The sequence below is a fragment of the Rhinolophus hipposideros genome (genome assembly GCF_964194185.1).
Source record: "Rhinolophus hipposideros genome assembly, chromosome: 1".
NCBI lineage: Eukaryota > Metazoa > Chordata > Mammalia > Chiroptera > Rhinolophidae > Rhinolophus > Rhinolophus hipposideros.
The window spans coordinates 28,400,884-28,420,521 of record NC_138047.1 but is presented as its reverse complement, the minus strand read 5'-3'; the positions used below and the strand labels follow the sequence as shown (position 1 = coordinate 28,420,521).

The window sequence follows — 19,638 nt, the reverse complement described above, 5'->3', positions numbered from 1 at the left end:
TAATGGTCACACACAGGTGTGGAACCAGCCCATTCCGTGTCTTCATACCTCCTTGCCTTAAGTCTTGAGATGCTTTCTTCTGTATATCCTTTAGTTGTAGGACTTCTGTTCAGCTAGACAGACTTCAGGTGATTCTCAATGATGGGTTGTTCTGCAGTTTAGTTGTAATTTTTATATAGTCCCGAGGGGAGGGAAACATAACATTTACCTATTTTCCCATCTTGACTGGATCCATTACATCTTTTTATATTGTGAATCCACTAACAAATTAGTATAACTATATTTTTAATATTTTTTATCTTTTAACTTTTATACTAGAGTTCAAAGTGATTTATACACCCCCATTACTGTGTTAAGAGTATTCTGACTTTGACTAGATACATACTGTTACCAATGTGTTTTATACTTTCATGTTGTTCATTAGCAAGGTTTTATTTCAAGTTGAGGAACTCTTTTTAGCATTTCTTGTAAGGCATGTCTAGTGGTGATAAACTCCCTCTAAAAGTGTTTATCCTTCATTTCTGAAGGACAGCTTTACTAGGTAAAGTATTTATGATTGGCAGTTTTTTTCCCTGGAGCACTTTGTATGTCATCCCATTCACTCTTAACAAGTGTCTGCTGAGAAATCTGCTGATAGCCTTATTCGAGTTCCCTGGTATATGATTAAGTCACTTTTGCTGCTTACAGAATTCTCTTTGTCATTGAGTTTTAATAATTTGGTTATAATGTGGCTCAGTGAAGAGTACTTTATGTTCAATCTGTTTAAAATTCTTTGAGCTTCATGGATCTGGATATTCAGTCTCCACCCCATATTTGGGAAGTTTTCTGTCACTAGTTCTTTAAAGAAGCTTTCTGCCCTTTTCTTTCTCTGTTACCCTGGGACTCTCATAATACATATATTTATTTTTTTGTGGTGTCACATGAGTCCCACAGGCTTTCTTCACTCTTTTTCTTTTATGTTTTGTCCTTCTGCCTGGAGAATTTCAAGTGATCTGTCCTTGAATTCACTCATTCTTTCTTTTGTTTATGGAGTGTGCTATGAAAACTATCTATTGAGATTTTTCAGTACAGTTATTGTATTCTTCAGCTGCAGAGTTTGTGTTTGAGTCTTTTTTTTAATGATTTCTATCTCTTAATTGAACATTTCATTTTGTTTGTATATTTTTCCCCCTGATTTTATTTAGGAGTCTACACTAAAGTGCCTTCTTTTACAGCTCTCTGAGCTTCTTTAAGATGAATATTTTAAATTATTTGTCAGGCAATTCATAGATCTTCATTTCTTTGGAGTAAGCCATTGATTCTTTGTTTTCTTCCTTTGGTGGTGATACATTTCCTTGATTTTTCATATTCCTCGAAGGCTTGCGTTGCTGTCTTTGCACTTGAAGAAGCAGTTACCTTCTCTTGTCTTTACTAACTGGCTTTAGGAGAAGATGTTCACGAGTCAAGCTGTCTACAGATTCTGGGGGCCTCTTAGACATTTTCTGTGGTTGCACCTGCTTCACTTTTCTTGTTCTCTCCTGAGGAGTAACTCTTTGGCTTATTTGCCTTCTCTCAATCCTGCAAACCCAGGCTGGGAGCTGAGAGCTGAGAGCCTCCTATTTGTTTTCTGTAGGGTAGTGCCCTGACTGTTAAAGGTTCTGAACCTTCTCTCAATCCAGAAGAGTCAAGCTGGCCCTTAATTTCCGTGTGTTATCTGCAGGACCTTGTGTATGAGGTATGACAATTAAGTATGCGAACTTGTTGCAACAATGTTGCTAACCTTTTTTGATATCAGAGGGATTATTCATTATGAACTGGTACCAACTGGACAAACAGTTAACCAAGTTTACTATTTGGAAGTGCTGAAAAGGCTGTGTGAAAAAGTTAGACAACCTTAACTTTTTGCCAGTGATTCGTGGCTCTTGCATCACAACAATGCACCAGCTCACACAGCACTGTCTGTGAGGGAGTTTTTAGTCAGTAAACAAATAACTGTATTGGAACACTCTCCTTACTCACCTGATCTGGCCCCCAATGACTTCTTTCTTTACCTTAAGATAAAGGAAATATTAAAAGGAAAACATTTTGATGACATTCAGGACATCAAGTGTAATATGATGACAGCTCTGATGGCCATTCCAGAAAGAGTTCCAAAATTGCTTTGAAGGGTGGACTAGGCGCTGGCATCGGTGCATAGCTTCCCAAAGGGAGTACTTCGAAGGTGACCATAGTGATATTCATAAGTGTGGTATATAGCACTTTTTCTAGGATGAATTTGTGAATTTAATTGTCAGGTCTCATATGTATGCTGCCTGTGGAGGCTTCTGCTCCCTCTGTGATGGAGTGTGCACTGGTCACATTGTGCTAGTCAGTTGTGTGCTGTGCTCACGTGGAGTGCTGTAGGTGCACGTTAGCTAGTGGGAAGGTGCATCTGTATCTGAGGTCGCCTGTGGGGCTTCTGGTGGAATCTGTAAGCCAGCCGGATCTGTGGCCAGTTGTCTGATCTCACTTAAATGCAGAATCTAAACATTGAATTCAGAGAAACATAAAGTAGAATGGTGGTTGCCAGGGGGGAAAATGGGGTGATGTTGGTCAAAGGATGCATGATGTTGGTCAAAGGATGCAAACTTTCACGTATACAAGGAATAAGTTCTGGGGATGGAGTGTATAGAATGGTGAGTATAGTTAACAATACTGTGTTGTGTCCTTGAAAGTTGCTGAGAGCAGAGTTTTAATGTTCTCACCGTAACAACAACAACAAAATGGTTAAGTGAAGAATGTATTAACTAACCTTACTGTCGTAAACATTTTGCAATATATATGTGTATCAAATCATCACACTGTATAGATTAACCTTACAGTATGTTGTATGTCAATTATATGTCAATGGAGCTAGAAAAAAATACATAAACAAATAAAATCCTCTCAAACAAAACAAACAACAAAGAAAAGCAATGTACCAAAGTGTAGCTGTAAATTCCAACACAGAAAAAGTGACTTTATTAGGATATTGTAACATTAAATCTTGTCAGTGAGCTTGTTTTTATCGTGCTAGTATTAGTTTTGTTGCTTTGTGCTTATTATAGATGAACAATACCAATTATTATGTTAATTTTTACTTTAAAAGTCCAAATTTGAAATTTGAAGAGTAGTATTGTAGTTTGTCAATAAAAGGGGGAATATCAGTAAAAAGGCTGTAAAATAGTGGTTGATGAGACCTCTAGGGAACATATGAGGAAGCTCCAACCTCTCTGAAATGTTAACCAGGCAATGAAGAAATTGGTTGTAATTCAAATAAGAAATGCTCATCCAATCTGTTCTAATCAGGTCATATGAAATTGTACAGCAAATTGAACTAAAAAAAGGTAAAGGAATGGTACACCCAGAGCACACATAAAACTTATACAAATCCAAGTCTATTGTAAATCCTGTCAGCCAGTGACTTGGAATCTCTTGTTATCAAAGGAGGTAAGTTTTGACAACAGGAGTGCTCATTGTGCTACTGCAATACAAAGTGGAATCATCCTGGAGGGAGCATCCTGGACCCACGTCCTAGACCAGAGCCTCTGACTATAACCCGGCTCTGCAACTGTGACCGAGTTCTGTCTGAATCTTGGATGGGATGGCCTCAGCAAGGCTGAGATCATTTCTATTCTCCTAATCTGAGCAGGTGACTCTGTAGCCCTGGGAAGCGGTAGAAATAAATATAGAAATGTTGAAAAAGTAAATTAAGCCTATGGTATTAATACTTTCTTGTATGGTTTAGAAATAGGTTTTGTGGTGACTGTGTAATTTGTCTATGTTATTCTTCTACTTTAGAATGTTTGAGACTAAGAGAATATAGTTTTAATTTGAAATGTCTAAGATAATATGACTGTAATCAGTATTGAACGTTTAAAAGGGTCCAGTTTAGTAGACTGCTATGTTTAGACAGTAATTTGTAAGTATTTATATCCTAAGGAAAATTGCTGTTATTGCTGCCAAGTTGCCATTGCTTTGTTTAGAGTGTGAAATCTTTGAATAATTTTGATGCATTGAATTTGTGATTGTGGTTTAAAATTTTTAAGGGAAATTACTTAATAAAGCTTGTAAATGTTTGGGAAAGATTTAGAGAAATTTAATCTGTCAAAATTATAAGCTGAGCATTAATATCAAGAAGAAGTGAAGGCAGGTATTTTTAATATTTTAATATAGAGTATACTTGATTTATAAACAAACTAACATTTATTGAGTTTAAAGGCTAATGGAAAACTTGGCTTTTAATTTCAAGTTGAATTAATTGAATATGAATTTAAATACAAATAACATGTTGTTCTTTCCCTTTGCCTAGTTAATGTCTTTTGAATTTTGGGGTTTCAAGTTATATATTTTTCTATAAGGAAGGTTTCTGTATTGGTTAAAAATGCATTTGGCTGGGAGTAAAATAAAATTAACAATGGCTTTAATATGTAATGGTTTTTTTTTTATTTACAAGGATCCAGAATTCTTGTATCTTTCTGCTATATCTTCCTTAGAGTGTGGCTTTTGTCCTTATGGTCACTACGTGCCTATTGCATCTAAAGGCATTGCTCTCATGATTAGGCAGGAAGAAAAACACAAGGGACAAAGAGCAAAGAACAAGTCTTCTAGTGAGACTTTATCATTTTTACTCAGGAAAGATAATTTTCTCCTGTGATTTCTGCCTAACTCCTAATTGGTCAGAAGTATGTCACATGGTCATCTCTGGCTGCCAGGAAGTACTTGCTCTGTGTAGAGGGAGGCAAAGGAGAAGAGAGTTGGAATGGGTACTGAATGAGCCAACGTTTCTGATCTCTAAGACTGGGTTAGATTGCCCTTTTATGTTATGTTGGCTGCCCATAGCGCTCTGTAAATGAGGAGGCCATCTAGAATCCCGTTGTATACTATAGTCAGGTTTGAAATGTATTTGTGGATATGAAACTGCAGAGTATATTCTGCCTATTATATTTTACCAAGTTATATGCTGCCCATACATATTAATAAAAGTGACTGGATTAAAAACTCCTTGAGAGCAATATATTGCATATAGGACAGTTGCCCAGCACCTTTTCTTTTTTTTTTTTTTTTTTTTTTTTTTTTACATTGAATTTATTTATTTTTTTTTTTTTTAATTAATTAATTTATTTATTAGTTTCAGGTGTACAAAACAAGGTAATACTTAGACGTTCATCATTTATATCCCTCATACTGTGAACCCCCCTCCCCCCATCCACTATCCCTCCGACCTCACACTGAACCATCACATTATATATATAAAATTATAGTTGGCATTCATTAATGTTTAGCTTCTGATGTACAATGCCATGATCAGGTATCCACAGTATCCCTGAGGTGGTCTCCCAAATAGGACGCATGTCCATCGGATACCCAACAAAATCTTTACAACATTATAGAATACCTTCCCCAAATTAATTTTCAAAAGAAAAACCCTGAGGCCATCTTGTGGTTACCAGCTGCTTCCAAATCCCTTCACCTTTCCCCTTATCCCCAACCCCCTCCCACACACCCATCTAACCACTCTCGGTTTTTTCTCTGCGTCCCCAAAACTGACTCTGATTAGTTCATTCACATAGTCTTTTCTTTAGATTCCATATATAAGTGAGATCATATGGTACTTGTCTTTCTCTTTCTGACTTATTTCACTTAACATAATGTTCTCTAGATCCATCCATGTTGCTGCAAATGATAAGATTTCTTTCTTCTTTATGGCTGCGTAATACTCCATTGTATAAATGTACCACAGCTTCTTAATCCAGTCATCTACCGATGGGCATTTTGGTTGTTTCCATATCTTGGCTATTGTGTAAAGTGCTGCAATAAACATAGGAGTGCATACAGATTTTTGAATTGGAGTTTTGGATTTCTCCGGGTAGATGCCTAGGAGTGGAATTACTGGATCATAGGGTAGTTCCATTTTCAGATTCCTGAGATACCTCCATACTGTTTTCCATAGTGGCTGCACTAATCTGCAGTCCCACCAACAGTGCACTAGCGTTCCCTTTTCTCCACATCCGCGCCAGCATTTGTTGTTTGTTGATTTATTGATAATAGCCATTTTGACTGGGGTGAGGTGGTATCTCATTGTGGTTTTTATTTGCATTTCTCTGATGGTTAGTGAGGTTGAGCATTTCTTCATATGTCTTCTTGCCTTCTGTATGTCCTTCTTAGAGAAATGTCTCCCCAAGTCCTCTGCCCATTTTTTAATTGGGTTGTTTGTTTTTTTGGAGTTGAGTTGAGTAAGTTTTTTATAGATTTGTGATATTAATCCCTTATCAGATATATCATTGGCAAATATCTTTTCCCATACAGTAGGATCCCTTTTTGTTTTATTGATGGTTTCCTTTGCTGTGAAAAAACTTTTTAGTTTGATGTAATCCCACATGTTTATTTTTTCTCTTACTTCGCTCGCGCGAGGGGATATATCAGTGAAAATCTTACTCCGGGTAATGTCCATGAAGTTTCTTCCTATATTTTCTTCTAGATATTTTATGGTTTCAGATCTGACATTTAAGTCTTTAAGCCATTTTGAATTTGTTTTTGTATATGGCCAGCACCTTTTCTTGAAGAGCTTGCTGCTCAAGTGTGGTCCTAGACTGGGCAGCTTCAACATCACTGAGGAACTTGTTAGAAACGCAGAATATCAGGCCCTTCCCAAATCTATGAATCAGAATCGGCATTTTTTTTTTAATTAATTTTATTGGGGTGACAATTGTTAGTAAATTTACATAGATTTCAGGTGTACAATTCTGTATTACATCGTCTATAAATCCCATTGTGTGTTCACCACCCAGAGTCAGTTCTCCTTCCATCACCATATATTTGATCCCCTTTACCCTCATCACCCACCCCCCACCCCCTTACCCTCTGGTAACCACTAAATTATTGTCTGTGTCTATGAGTTTTTGTTTCTCATTTGTTTGTCTTGTTCTTTTTGGTTTATATACCACATATCAGTGAAATCATAGGGTTCTCTGCTTTTTCTGTCTGACTTATTTCACTTAGCATTATTCTCTCGAGATCCATCCATGTTGTCACAAATGCTCCTATATCATCTTTCCTTAACGCCGAATAGTATAGAATCGGCATTTTAACAAGATCTTTAGATAATTTGTTTGAACACTAAAGTTTGAAAAGTACTGCTTTATGGGATCTACCTATGCCAGCTTGCCCTCTGGACTTTCCAGTTTCATGAGCCAATACATTTCTTTTGTGCTTAAACTTGTTTCTGCCACTTGCAGTTGAAAGAGTCCTAATCTAGACAATAACCATGTATTTTTAGGGGCTTTATTCTCTACAGCGATTCATACATTTTTGTTGAATTGGATTTATAATGAAATCGATCATCCAATCATATGCATGGATCACACAAACACACAAATACATCCAGAATAGCAAGTGGATTTCAACTCTCACGCTAACTCTGCTCAATTGTTAGTGGCTCCCTGGCCACTCTCATGGTGTTGCGAAGGGTTCTATATTAGCATAAAGTCTCAACAGGTGAGAATACCCTTAGTGTTGACTGCCAGTCACAAGATAGGAGCCTGTGGTGACACTGATGCCACCCTCTTATCTCAGAGGCCGATTCACATTTCATTGCATAGTAGGGGTGATGGTGACGGTCAGGTCAGCTTCAATATTGCTCCTCATTCATTAATTCAACAATTATTAGGGTTTACTATGTCTCAAGCACTATACTAGGTGCAAGGATAAAGTGGTACACAACATACCTGGGCCCCGCCCAGTCAAAATTTATTGTCAGTTGGGGGATACAGACATTAAATAAACACTAATACAAATAAGTACTGGGCTACAACTTGTGATAAGGGTTTAAAGGAGAAGTACAAAAAGTTACAGGGACATGACACAGAAACCCAATGAGGTCTAAACGGCAGGTTGGCTCTCCTGAACAGGAAGCTCGTGAGCTAAATCTTGAAGGATGGATGGGAGATAGCTCAGAGAAGAGGCAGTATACAATTGTCCTGGGCAAAGGACAACTTGTGAAAAGGCTTGGCATTATGAAGGAGTTTGGCATTTGAGGAAGTGCAAGGAAACCAATATGGATGGAGCATCGAGTACATGTGAGGGAGTGAGAGAGGTCAAGGCTGGAAAGTTCGGGAGCGCAGAGTCTCCTTATAACTGTAACCTAGGGATTATAAAGTGTTGAGGGAAAACTGGCCAGATTCACATGAGGCCCATTTCCAATCAGAAAATCACTTTTAATAATTAACTCCAAAGCTTACTTCCAACATTATGAACATTAGATTGCTCAGTAAGAAGATGGAGGTAGGCAAACATGTCTACCATGGAAATACACATATTCATATGGTCCAGTATTTCCCCATCCGTTCAAATCATTCATGTAGTTAATATTTATTGGGTGTCCAGTTAGACCTGTTTCAGTCTCCTTATATATTCCCTAGTGTTTTGCACACAGCACTTGCTCGATAGCTTTGCAATTTAGTGTTAGCAGATAATTCCCCGTAGGTTTCTAACATTTCTGCACATTTTGCAGACAGAGGCGCTGACTACTTCTGTTCCAGACTGTTTTCAAGAATGTTGTATAACAAACGACTCATTATAAGGCAGCTGATTATTAGAGTTGAGATTCCTGAGCTTGGGATTCCTCAGCTGTAACACAAACCCACCACATACTCACCAATCACCTGGGCTGCTCCATTTCACCCGTGTGGCATAACCCAGGAGTTTCAGGTCATCTGCCAGCATTCATGAAATTGTGACAACTAGTCTGCTTGCAAATAGAGTAAATCCTCAGATGCTGCACAGTTCTTGATAGCTAGTAGGGGGGATCTATATGTGAATAGGTAAGTTACAGTATGAAAAGGAAGGTGTTCAAACAGAAGGATGAATATCAATACTATTAATACTTCAACTTGGTGGTAGTGGTAAAAGGTTGGGAGAATAGAGTCTGTAGGATGAATAGGCCTTTCACTCATAGAGAACAGATATTCCTGATAGAGGGACAATGTACATGAAGGCAGAGTCATGAAAAGATTTGTCGAGAAACAGTAAAAAGTTTAGTGTAGTAACAGAATAGATTGGGTGGTGTATGTAGCAGGAGATAATACTGGAAAGTATTAGCCCATTAAAGGAGTATATATCCAAAACTATCAAATACAGCTGTAATTTCACTGTTTTCTGACCTTGTTTTCGACCAAATTAGTACTCTGGTGAGTGAAAATGCATCTTTGAGCAAATTTGACTAGTCTGGACAAATTTCAAATTCAGGTAGTGTTCTTTTCTAATAAAGGGAACTGTTTAGATGTATAAATATGGTTACTTTTTTTTTAACCTTGTAAGACATATTAAAGTAGTTAATGTATTTTTGGATCATAAAATAATGGATTTTTGTTTGTACATCTTTTCTTAACATGTGAAAGTTATTGTATATATAATGTATATATTTCAAATATTTTCAAATGTATATATTTCAAACATATTTCAAATATTTGAAAAATATCAAGTGCTGTAACTTAAGTTGTTTTTCTTTTAGATACCAATTGTCACCTTTCTGTTTTATATATTCCTTCCCAGCACAGATAGGTAAAACCTACATATAGAATTGTAAATGTGGAGTCTGGAAGTCAACTTAGGAGTCATCCAGTCTAGTATTCTTCTGTGTTCTATCACTAAAGGTGAAAAATAATTGTATCGATTACTAGAAAGCATTAGGCCAGTAGACATGATATTTCAATTTTCCATATTTCTTCCTTCAAATGTTTACACAATTTTTGCCTTCCGTTTTTAAAAATAGAATATATGTACGATAACATCTAAATTAGAATAAAATGATCTATTAACTGTTATGATTATGAAAATAATCATTTTATGATACTCTTTGTGGAATGTCTTGACTTCCAGGTATGCTGCCTCTTACATGAATTTAAGTTCTCCACCTCCTTAACTTTCTCAGATGAGGGACCCAAGACCTCCTTGAAGGTTATGAGACGTGTGCATACATACCCTGGACACCCTATGTTCTGAATTCCTGCTTTCCCATTACCCTGAAGTCCTCTTCTCCTGTTTCTTCTTCCTGTTCCTTGTTTCTACCAGGTACCCACCCACAGATGGAGGTATTTTCCTTTCTCCCATTCTTTTCTAATGTCAATTGGTTAGAAATAGCTGGGAACAGAGGAGATAATTTCAAGTGAGAAAGAACACAGACAAGAACCCACGATGACAAGGAAAGAAAACAAACTGTTATTAAGGAACAAGCGGGAGAGACCTTTTTGGGTAATGAAACTCTTCTTAATCCTGATTGTGGTGGTGGTTACACAGATCTATACATGTGTTAAAATTGATAGAACTGTACTGTACTCTCCTCTCCCAATCAATTTTACTGTGTGATAATTTAAAATAAAAATAAATTCAGAAAAACAGAAAACAAAGTGTAGACCTATGCAAGGAGTTCATGCCTCCAGTATTTCCTATCTTCCTCAATAGTTATAGGGGAATGTGATGATGATCGAGGCGATAAGTGAGTGACTTGTTACAAAAAACTCACCAAATTTATGCATCTGCTGATTTCTAAGACTACATATTGTGAATGTTCCGTTTTTGTTGTTGTTTTTTGTTTTTTTACTAGCAACAGATATTTTTGGAAGCAAGACAGTTGGTAACTTTTTTTTAAATGTTGGTGTGACAAATATTTTCTTTTATTAAGTATTAAGCTATTGTACAATTTTTGTTATACTATTATCTTATTTGCTTCCCCATATAGATGTAGATGAGTAAACTGAAAGGTTAATAAGGGTCATTTTTTTTTTTCTCTCTCTTGCTTAACTTATGTGTTTTACTTACTGGAAAAAGCATTGATAACCAGCAAAGACTCTTAACCTTGCCATATGTAAATATGCCATTTCAGAAATCTGGTTGCATAATCTTGTATATTCCTGTTTCCAACATTGATGTTGAGCATACCTGAGCACTTAAGACCCAGTTGGCACAAGTTAACACTGTTTGTTACCTACCTTCCTTTGCCCAGAGACTGTTTTTTGGCCCATTTACCCTTTCTCCAAATAAGCTTCCTTCCAGACTTGCCACATTTGATTTGCTGTTTCCTTTGTCTCTTTCTTCTCAAATGGGGTGGCTCACATTACTTATTTTTTATTATGTTACAAGTTCTCCCGTCTTCTCTGTCATCATATTTATCTAGGTGGATCATGATTCAGGTTCTACTCTTAGTGACACGTAATTTTAATATGACGTAGCAGTTAAGAAAAATGTCATCTCTTCTCTTACATAGTAGTATTTATTGTAATCCATTACTCAGATTCAGTTTCTGTTTCCAATTCTGAGAAATCACCTTCTAAATGCACTCTCTCAAATGATGAAAGTTATGGACATTTCTTTAATATGAGCTCTCGGTCAACACAGCTTTGTTCCTGTTAAATTATCCGTGTGAATGTGACTGCAAAGAAATATAAGGGATTCATAGGTAATTTTTTTTTTAATTTAAAAGATAATAAAGTTTTAAAATAACTTTCACTCAGAATTGTCTAGGAGAGTCAAAGATATAACCCGTTCATTTGGTTCTACCTTCTCATATGGAAAATTTTACGGGATCTTTCTCATTAGAGACCTTGTACTTTTTCTTCTTTTTAGTGTACAGTTGGATGATTTTTAAAAAAATTAATGACTTTATTTTTTCAGAATAGTTTTAGACTTTGAGTCTAGAAATTGAGTAGTTAATAGAGTTCCCATAGAACCTCTTGCTGACCCTCCCAGTTTTTCCTATTAATATCTTACATAATATGGTACATTTGCTATAATTAATGAATCTATTTTGGTATATTGTTATTAATTAAAATCCATATGTTTCAAATTTTCTTGGTTTTTACCTAGTGTCCTTTTTCTGTTCTAGGATCTTATCCAGGATATCACATTACATTCAGTAGTCATGTCTCCTCCTGGCTGTGACAATTTCTCAGACATCTTGTTTTTGATAACCTTCACAGTTTGAGGAGTACTGGGCAGATGTTTTGTAGAATGCCCCCCAGTGGGAATTTGTCTGATGTTTTGGAATACATGGGCTGGGGGGAGGAAGGTCACTGAGGTGAAGTGCCATTCTTACCACATCACATCAAGGGAACATACTATCAACAATGAGTTATTACTAAAGTTGACCTTCATCATCTAGCTGAGGTGGTATTTGTCAGGTTTCTGCACTATAAAGTTACCCTTTTAAAATTCTCTTTCCATATTGTAGTCTTTGGAAGGAAGTCACTGTTCCTGGTTCACACTTACGGAGTGAAGAGTTAGCCTCCCCCTCCTTTGTGGTGAAGTATCTACATAATTTATTTGCAATCCTCCTGCATGAGATTGTTCTTTCCCATTTAGTAATTTATTCAATCATTTATTTATATTAGCGTGCACCCATTGATATTTATTTTATACTTTGGATTATAATCCACTACTACTTTATTTTCTTGCTCAAATTGTTCTAGCTTTGGCCATTGGGAGCTCATTGTTTTGTGCCCCTTGATATATAACTCCTATCAATGTGGATGCTTTTATTTTTGAGTACTTCTTTACTTTCTTACACTACAATATTCTCCAGGCTTATCTTGTGTATTCCTCCCCCTGTCCTACAGTCACATATTTTTCTGGAGGCTTTCACTTTTATAAGCACGAAACAACTCTTTAATCAGCTATCCAAACATGAAAACTATTCTTCAGTATCTCATTTTTTTAAGTTTACTAGAAACAAAAGGTGGCATAATAAATGGCATAACCAGGAAATGCAAATTCCCAGTAAAGATTTAAGAAAAGATAATTCAGATTTAGTGTATGGAATATAAAAATGAGACAAATTATTTGAAATTATAAATATCCCAGAAAAATTAGGGCTGTTTGGGTTTTATGTCTATAAAGGAAGCTTATAGAGACAGGGAATGATTCTGGTTGGATTCTTCAAATAGTAGGTAAAGGGAGATTATGAAATGAACTTGGAAAACTTTGAAAGAGAAAGTTATGTATACTCGCAAGTAGAAAATGAATAGAAATGGACATACTTTGTTTACTGATTTAAAAAATAACATTTAGGGATATTCTACTTAAAATATTTTTCAATAATTTTCCTCTTTAAATATTAATTTATAAATTACTTTGCCTGACGTAAGAATTATTTAAGTGTTTCATAAAGATCAGTAGCTGGCTACAAAATAGCATATCTATAATGTGATCTGACTTGTGTAAAAATGTTTAATCATATTCAAAGAAAATATATTGAGGAATAGTTATCAACCTAAATATGATTATCTATTTCCATAAAATTAGTTGTTTTTTTAAACAAAGAAACATTTATTACTTTTGAAATCAGAAAAAAATAAAGGAATTCAATAAACATTATACAAAGTCCAAACATATTTTAGTCATATATGTAATCTTGCTGAAAAGTAAAACAAGGAAAGAATTTATAAATGAACTAGGGTTTGAGGTTATTTTTGGGGTGAAGACCAAGCATTGCTTAAAGGGGTGGCTTGAAGGGTTCTTCACAGGATGCCTTTTTTGGGGGACGGGGGAAGGAAGAAGTAATCTCAATTTAATATTATGGGTTTGGATGCTGTAACTTTTTTAGAAATGTAATTTTCTTATTGTATTGGTTGGGTAAGCAATCCAAAGGTGAGAGATCTCTGGGATTTAGAACTAGAGAAGTGTTGTAGTGATTCATGTTTGGCACTGTTCATGCTCGTCTGAATCTTAGCTAGAATTTAAAAGGAAAGTAGTAAGAGCAGAGGTAGTTTATGAGTGAGAGCAACGGTTCTCAAACTGGTCTCTGGACCACTTTACACTTTTCCAAAATTATTGAGGTACTCAAAGAGCTTTTTTTTATGTGCATTATATTTATCAACAGTTACCATTTTATGAGTAAAAAGAGAAATCTAAGAAATCTATTTATTAATTAAAAAATAATAAACCCAAACATATGTTAACATAAATTGCATGTTTTTCTGAAAAGTAACTGTATTTTCCAAAACAAAAAAAATTTAATGAGAAGAATGGCTTTGCTCTCCATTTTGCCTATCTGTTTAATATCTGGCTTACAAGAAGATAGCTAGATTCTCTATGGTTGAGGTGTATGCAGAAAATACGAGGCCTTAGGAGGAGAATTTAATAGTATTTTCGGATGAGTGTGGATATTCCTCTCTGACACTACAGAAAATTTGACAAGTGGTAGTTTCTTAAAGGTTAGTTGTAATGAGAAGTCTAAAACCAAATCACAGAAACTTTTGCATTTTGTTTATGTGTACACACACACACACACACACACACACACACACACACACACACACCCCTATCTATCCATTGGTCTTCTTGCAATTTGAATGGGTCTTTTATTCATGCATGCTTTTGTAAGGTCCTGCGTTGGTCATTTGGAAAATATCGTTCACTGTAGCATGTAGCTCTTCTATACATTGACATATCTCATACAACATCCAAAAGTCACATTTGTTAATAGCGCTACAGTCTCAACAGAAAAAGTCTTTGAGCTTTCAAGCTCGTGGTGGTGAACACTAGTTTTCCAAATTTTGAAATTTTACTTAAAAGCTATATTTCCTTATTGGCAACAAATACTGTCAGCTGTTTTGCTTGAGGTGCTAGGCTCACTTTGTTATTTTGGGGAAATATTTGTCAATTCCCAAGTCAGAGTAATATTAGTTTGTCTGTCAGTTGTTCTTTCAAGGGAAAATGATGTTCCGTGAAAAAAGCAGCTAGTTCAGATGACACGTCAGCTACACAAGTGTTTTTCTTCCATAACCATCCTACTTTGGTATATAGCAGAGGTGTATGTGTACTTCCCTTTTCTTCACTCAAAATATGAGAAAGACGTGTACACAGGGTGTCATTTATAAAATTAATACTTTTTACTACTTCATCAAGGATATTCCTAAATCAATTTAAAAAAAAAAACAACTGGGAGTGTGTGGCAGTGAAGAATACAGCGATCCAATGACCACTAAGACAGCTTTGTACCATTCTCTTGATGCTTGCTAAGGCAGTATCAGCAGAGTTACTGTGGCTTTGCACCATCAGTACAAACGTGAACCCAGTAAAAAAGAGAAAGAACATATTGTGTTATTAAGATGACTTTTAAACTTGGGACCCCAACAAGGTCTTGGAGATTTCAAGATGTCTGGGGATCCCTCTTTGAGAATTGCTGAATTCAAAGAGGGAGAACACGTGAGAAAAAAAGGTCGTATAATGGAAACAAACGGTTGAATTGCATTTAGTAGATGATAACTGTATTAAAACAAAAGTTGAAGTGCCATGAGCAGCAGATTGGAGAGGAGAAAGGCTGGTGGGATTTATCAGGTCAGCAGACAGGACTTCCACTGGGCCTCGAAGGACCGGTCCCCACAGTTTGAAGACAGAGGGCTGGAGGGGAAAGGCTTGCTGGACGCGTACAAATGGGGAGCTGACCAGTACCCTGGCAAGACTGACCCCTGGGATCTTGTGGTTACGAGCGGCAGGTAAGTAATACATCGCGTACATGGGAGGGTGCTAGCTAAATCCGTATTTTTGTCGACATAGCCGTTTAAAACTGTCAGGGAGGAAAACCCTTTAGCCTTGGTGTAACGGTGGTGGTGGGGAGGTGGGGACTTCGTGGTCAAGACCGAGAGAAGTCCCTCTATTTACGTTTCCGAATTTGTCTACAGATGAAACCCCACTAGCAAAGGAGTGTGTCACCGAGAGGAAAAAAAAACAGTCTCGCTCCTATATTTCTGATGATTTGAAAACCCCATGGAGCTGGGGTGGCCAGGAGATTGCGGTGCCTGCGAATCTTCATTCACCTACCGGGTAGGTCGGCAACAACTCAAAGGAAAACGCTTTTGTGGAGGACACCTTTCTGGCCCACTGTTACTCGCATGCCATCCCCAAACGTGCTGAGTGCTGCGTCTCCGGAGCTCAGCGGACCGTGATGGCCTCATTCCCGGGGAGGACCGCGAGGAGCCCCTCCGGCCTCGGCGCTGATTTCCGCGGCCTTTCGCGATCGCACTAAGGCAGGCTCCCTGCGCTTGCCGTAACGGGGACTCTACCATTGCGCCGCGAGGGGGGGAGTCGGAGGCGGCGGAAGACGGAGCGCGGAGGGTGTGTGTCGGGCAAAGCCCGGCGCTTGGCAGCACGATCGTTTCACGGACCCGGTAACCAGCCCGCTCGTTCCTACCCACCCCTCTCCCCTTCGCCCCCGGCCCATCGGGGCTTCTCTGCGTCTCCGCGCGGCGGCAGGTGAGCGTCCGGCGCGCGGGCTCCCGGGCTTCGCGGCGCACCCCCCGTGTCTTCGGGGCGGGTGGCGGCGGCCGGCCGGGGAGGCGGCCTCGGGCACAGTAATGGCAGCGCTGTGAGCAGGGGAACGCGAGTGACAGCCGCCGCCGCCGCCGCCCACCTTCCTCGCCGGGGCTTCGTCCTCCATTCTGTCGGGCTGCCTCCCCTCCCCCTGTCCCCTGCCCCGTGTCCTGCTTCTGCGGAAGGTAACCCCGCTGAGGGTCGGGGAGTCCGGCTGCAGGCGCCGGGAAACTTCCCTTGCCGGCTGATGGGTGGCGGAGATGGGGCGGAGGAGAGGAGTTGGGGGCGAGGCGGGGGGAGGGGAGGAGGGTGGTCGAGGAGGCTGGTGAGTGACCCTGGCCGCCCTGAGCGCTGACCCCTAAGCCCGCCACCCCCCGGCCCGGATTCCGGGCCTCCCCAACCCGGCCTGGGGCGCCCCTCCCTCGGCCCCATTTTCCTCCGAAGGAGGGAAGGTGAGCGTGTGTCCACTCCTCCGCTCATTGACGTGCTCCCCGGGCTGCACGACTCGGTGTGGCGGGGCGGGCATCCCTGGCTTACACCCTCACCACGAGTGTTTTCACTTTTGTTTCCGCGGCCGGCGGAGGCTGACGGCTGTGGGAGGAGCGGCCGGCGCGCCTGCTCGCCCCGCGCCCACACGCAGGTCCGGTGAAGTCAGGCCCTCAGGCTCCCGTCGGGGCGCGCACGCCCTGCGGAGTGGGGCCCGCTCCCCGCCGCTCCTCAGAGACGTGCGTGTGCCACACTCGCCTGTGACTCGCAGGCGGTTCCCACGGACAACAGTCGCCTCCGATGCCTGGATCCCCCCCGGGGATTGTCAGTACTGTTACCAGTGGAAGGGCGGTACTTCGGAAGTTTCAATTCTGAAGACGTACACTGTGGACAGTCACTGTAGGTTCTTTGACTTGACAGCCTAAAAGTCTTGGAACTAGGCCCGTCCCAAACCTACAGTCGTGGTAAACTGTAGGGTGCGAGCGCTCCGTTCTGATTGACGACTGACCGCAAATAGCCATTTACAAACACTCAAAAGACGGTGCCCTAATCTCCGAATCTCGAATTCCTGTCTAAGGCAGACGAACGAACAGAATGGTTATACTTTTGCTTCTCTTGCCCAAATACAGGGTTTGGAATACCCTTCCCCAAAGAGTCAGATGAAATAACAGGTGTACCCCATGTTTTGAGTTACCCTTTTAAACATTTTTTTCAGATGTTGTTTGTAAGTTGGGGGGGACATTTCTACAGTGTGCACGTACACCGTGTGTGAAACATACCTTTTCTGTATGTGTGAATGTCCACCTGCATCTGAAATACTCATGCTTCGCTCCACCCTCGCTGGTGATTGTCAGTGTTTTATAAATGTGAAGGTAATTTATCCGTGTCTTTTATTCTCACCAGTCTGTCACTAAACTAAATCTTGTAGACCTTCTTTAAAGTCAGCTTTGCCTTATCTGTCCGTTAAGTATTTATTAAGCATGCGATTTTTATGCCAAGCATTATTGCAGGCTTTAGGGATACGAAAATCCACAAGACACATGAAATTTCTGCCCTCCTGGAGCTTTAATTCTGGTGGGGAAGGGAGGCACACAATAAATAAGAAACCAAAGTAATGTCAGAGAATCATAAATGTTTTGGAGGAAATAAAATTGGGAGTTGTGGTAGTGAGTGGGAGAAGACTGCTTTAATTGCTGTGGTCAGAAGAGACCTGTCTGAGGTGACCTTTGAGCTGATATCTGAAAAGGGTGAGGGATTTAGCCTTTGGAAATCTGAGGGAAGAGTGTTCCTGTCTGAGGGAACAACGAAGGGAAATGCCTGGTGTCAAGCTTGGGTTCACAAACCCAAGGAAGCTCGGTGAGGGTGGGCTCTTGTAAAAGATAAGTGAGGTCACAGCCTAGGTCGGATTATGTGAGATCCTATCGTCCAAAGGCCTTTGGCTTTTATTTTTCAAGTACATTGAAAAGCCATTGGAATTTTTGTAAAGCTGGGAGTGATAGGGCCTGATTTACAGTGACCCTGGGGGAGATTGGCTAAGAGGAAAAAGAAAGCAGGGAGACCAGTGAAAAAGGTGTGGCAGGTTGAGTAGTTTGAGTATTAGAGACAAGTAAAAAAGGGTTTGCCATATGTTTTGGAGTTATAGGTATTTGTTGAACTTGTGGTGTGGATGGAAGTGCAGTTGGTTGGGACAGAAATGATTCCTGGGCTTTGGGCTTCAACTGAAGGATGGTGATGCCACATATTGAGATGGGGAAGAAGTGAAGGAAGCAGGTTGTTACGCGGGGATAGGGAGGATTGGACATGTGAAGTAGGACCTATTAGATGTAGGACCTAGTAGATGTCCAAGCAGAGGTGAGAAGTAGGCAATCGGATGTACAAGTCTGGAATTCAGTGGAGAGGTTAAGGAGTGTTTCATTCAAATATGTTTCAAGCACCAGCTACAGACCAGGCAGTGGGAATATAGTGGTGAAGAAATAGACAAAAATCTCTGCCTTCATGAGACTTAAATTCTAGTGGGGAGAGAAAGATAGAAGTGGGGAATCATCACCATTTATCTGCTGGGTTATTATATTTGTGTTTTGAATAAAAACTTCGTATGATTCAAAATATAAAATGTTTGATGGAGGTATAGAATGAAAATCTCCCCTATTTGTCCTCTGTCACTCAGTTTTGGTTGGAGCCAGTATTAGTGTTTTCTTACGCTTACAAAGATGAATTTTGTGCTTGTATAAGCAAATACATATATATTCTTCCCTCCACTTTGCAAAAGTGGTAGCATACTTCACCTGCTTTGCCACCTTGTATTTTTTAGAACATTCAGTAGTATTTAAAAGTTATGAAACAGGATAGGACCACCTAAAGAAACAAGGTAGAATGCAGGAGACAAAGCCAGGGGGTACTGCAACATTTTCTGACTTAGTTCCTGCCCCCTTTGAGTTTTGGACCTACAGATGTGGAGTTATTTAAAGAGCTGTTGGTTTTTGTGAGACGTTTTAGGAAAGTTTGCATTTTTTCTTTTGTGTTCCCCTTTCATATCTGCCTGTTGTATTTATATGCTGGAGCAGTGATTATTATTGAAAGCAGTGTTTTCATGTATGTACTGTCACTTAAAATCAAGTAAATTGATGACAGGATTAGGCCTTGAATCTTAATATTTTTGACTGGCTAATGTTAAATCTTGGAAAAACAAGCAGAAATTTAGAAAGTTATTACGGGAGTTATAACAAGTTATTGATACTTGAGATGTATGACTCAGTTCTCTCACAGTAATCAGTTACCACAGTATCTATTCAGAGTGATCTGGCTCTTTGCCTGGGTTTGAATCTTAATGGTAATGTTGCTGTTACATTG

General features: G+C 39.2%; 1 protein-coding gene across 10 annotated transcripts in view; it reads left to right on the top strand.

The window, feature by feature from the left end:
- Window positions 1-19,638, top strand: part of CUL2 (cullin 2) — a 112,960-nt gene that overhangs the window by 11,141 nt on the left and 82,181 nt on the right. The window contains exons 1-2 of one of the 10 annotated variants that reach the window (XM_081045491.1): window positions 15,348-15,488; window positions 15,675-15,816. The exons of 1 other annotated variant lie outside the window; for it this stretch is intronic. The gene's annotated coding sequence lies outside the window, so the exon portion shown is untranslated. Of the gene's footprint in view, window positions 1-14,663; window positions 15,817-16,059; window positions 16,246-16,299; window positions 16,488-19,638 lie in introns of those variants that run through there. 8 more of the 10 variants (XM_081045493.1, XM_081045492.1, XM_081045494.1 and 5 more) reach the window with 8 other exon arrangements.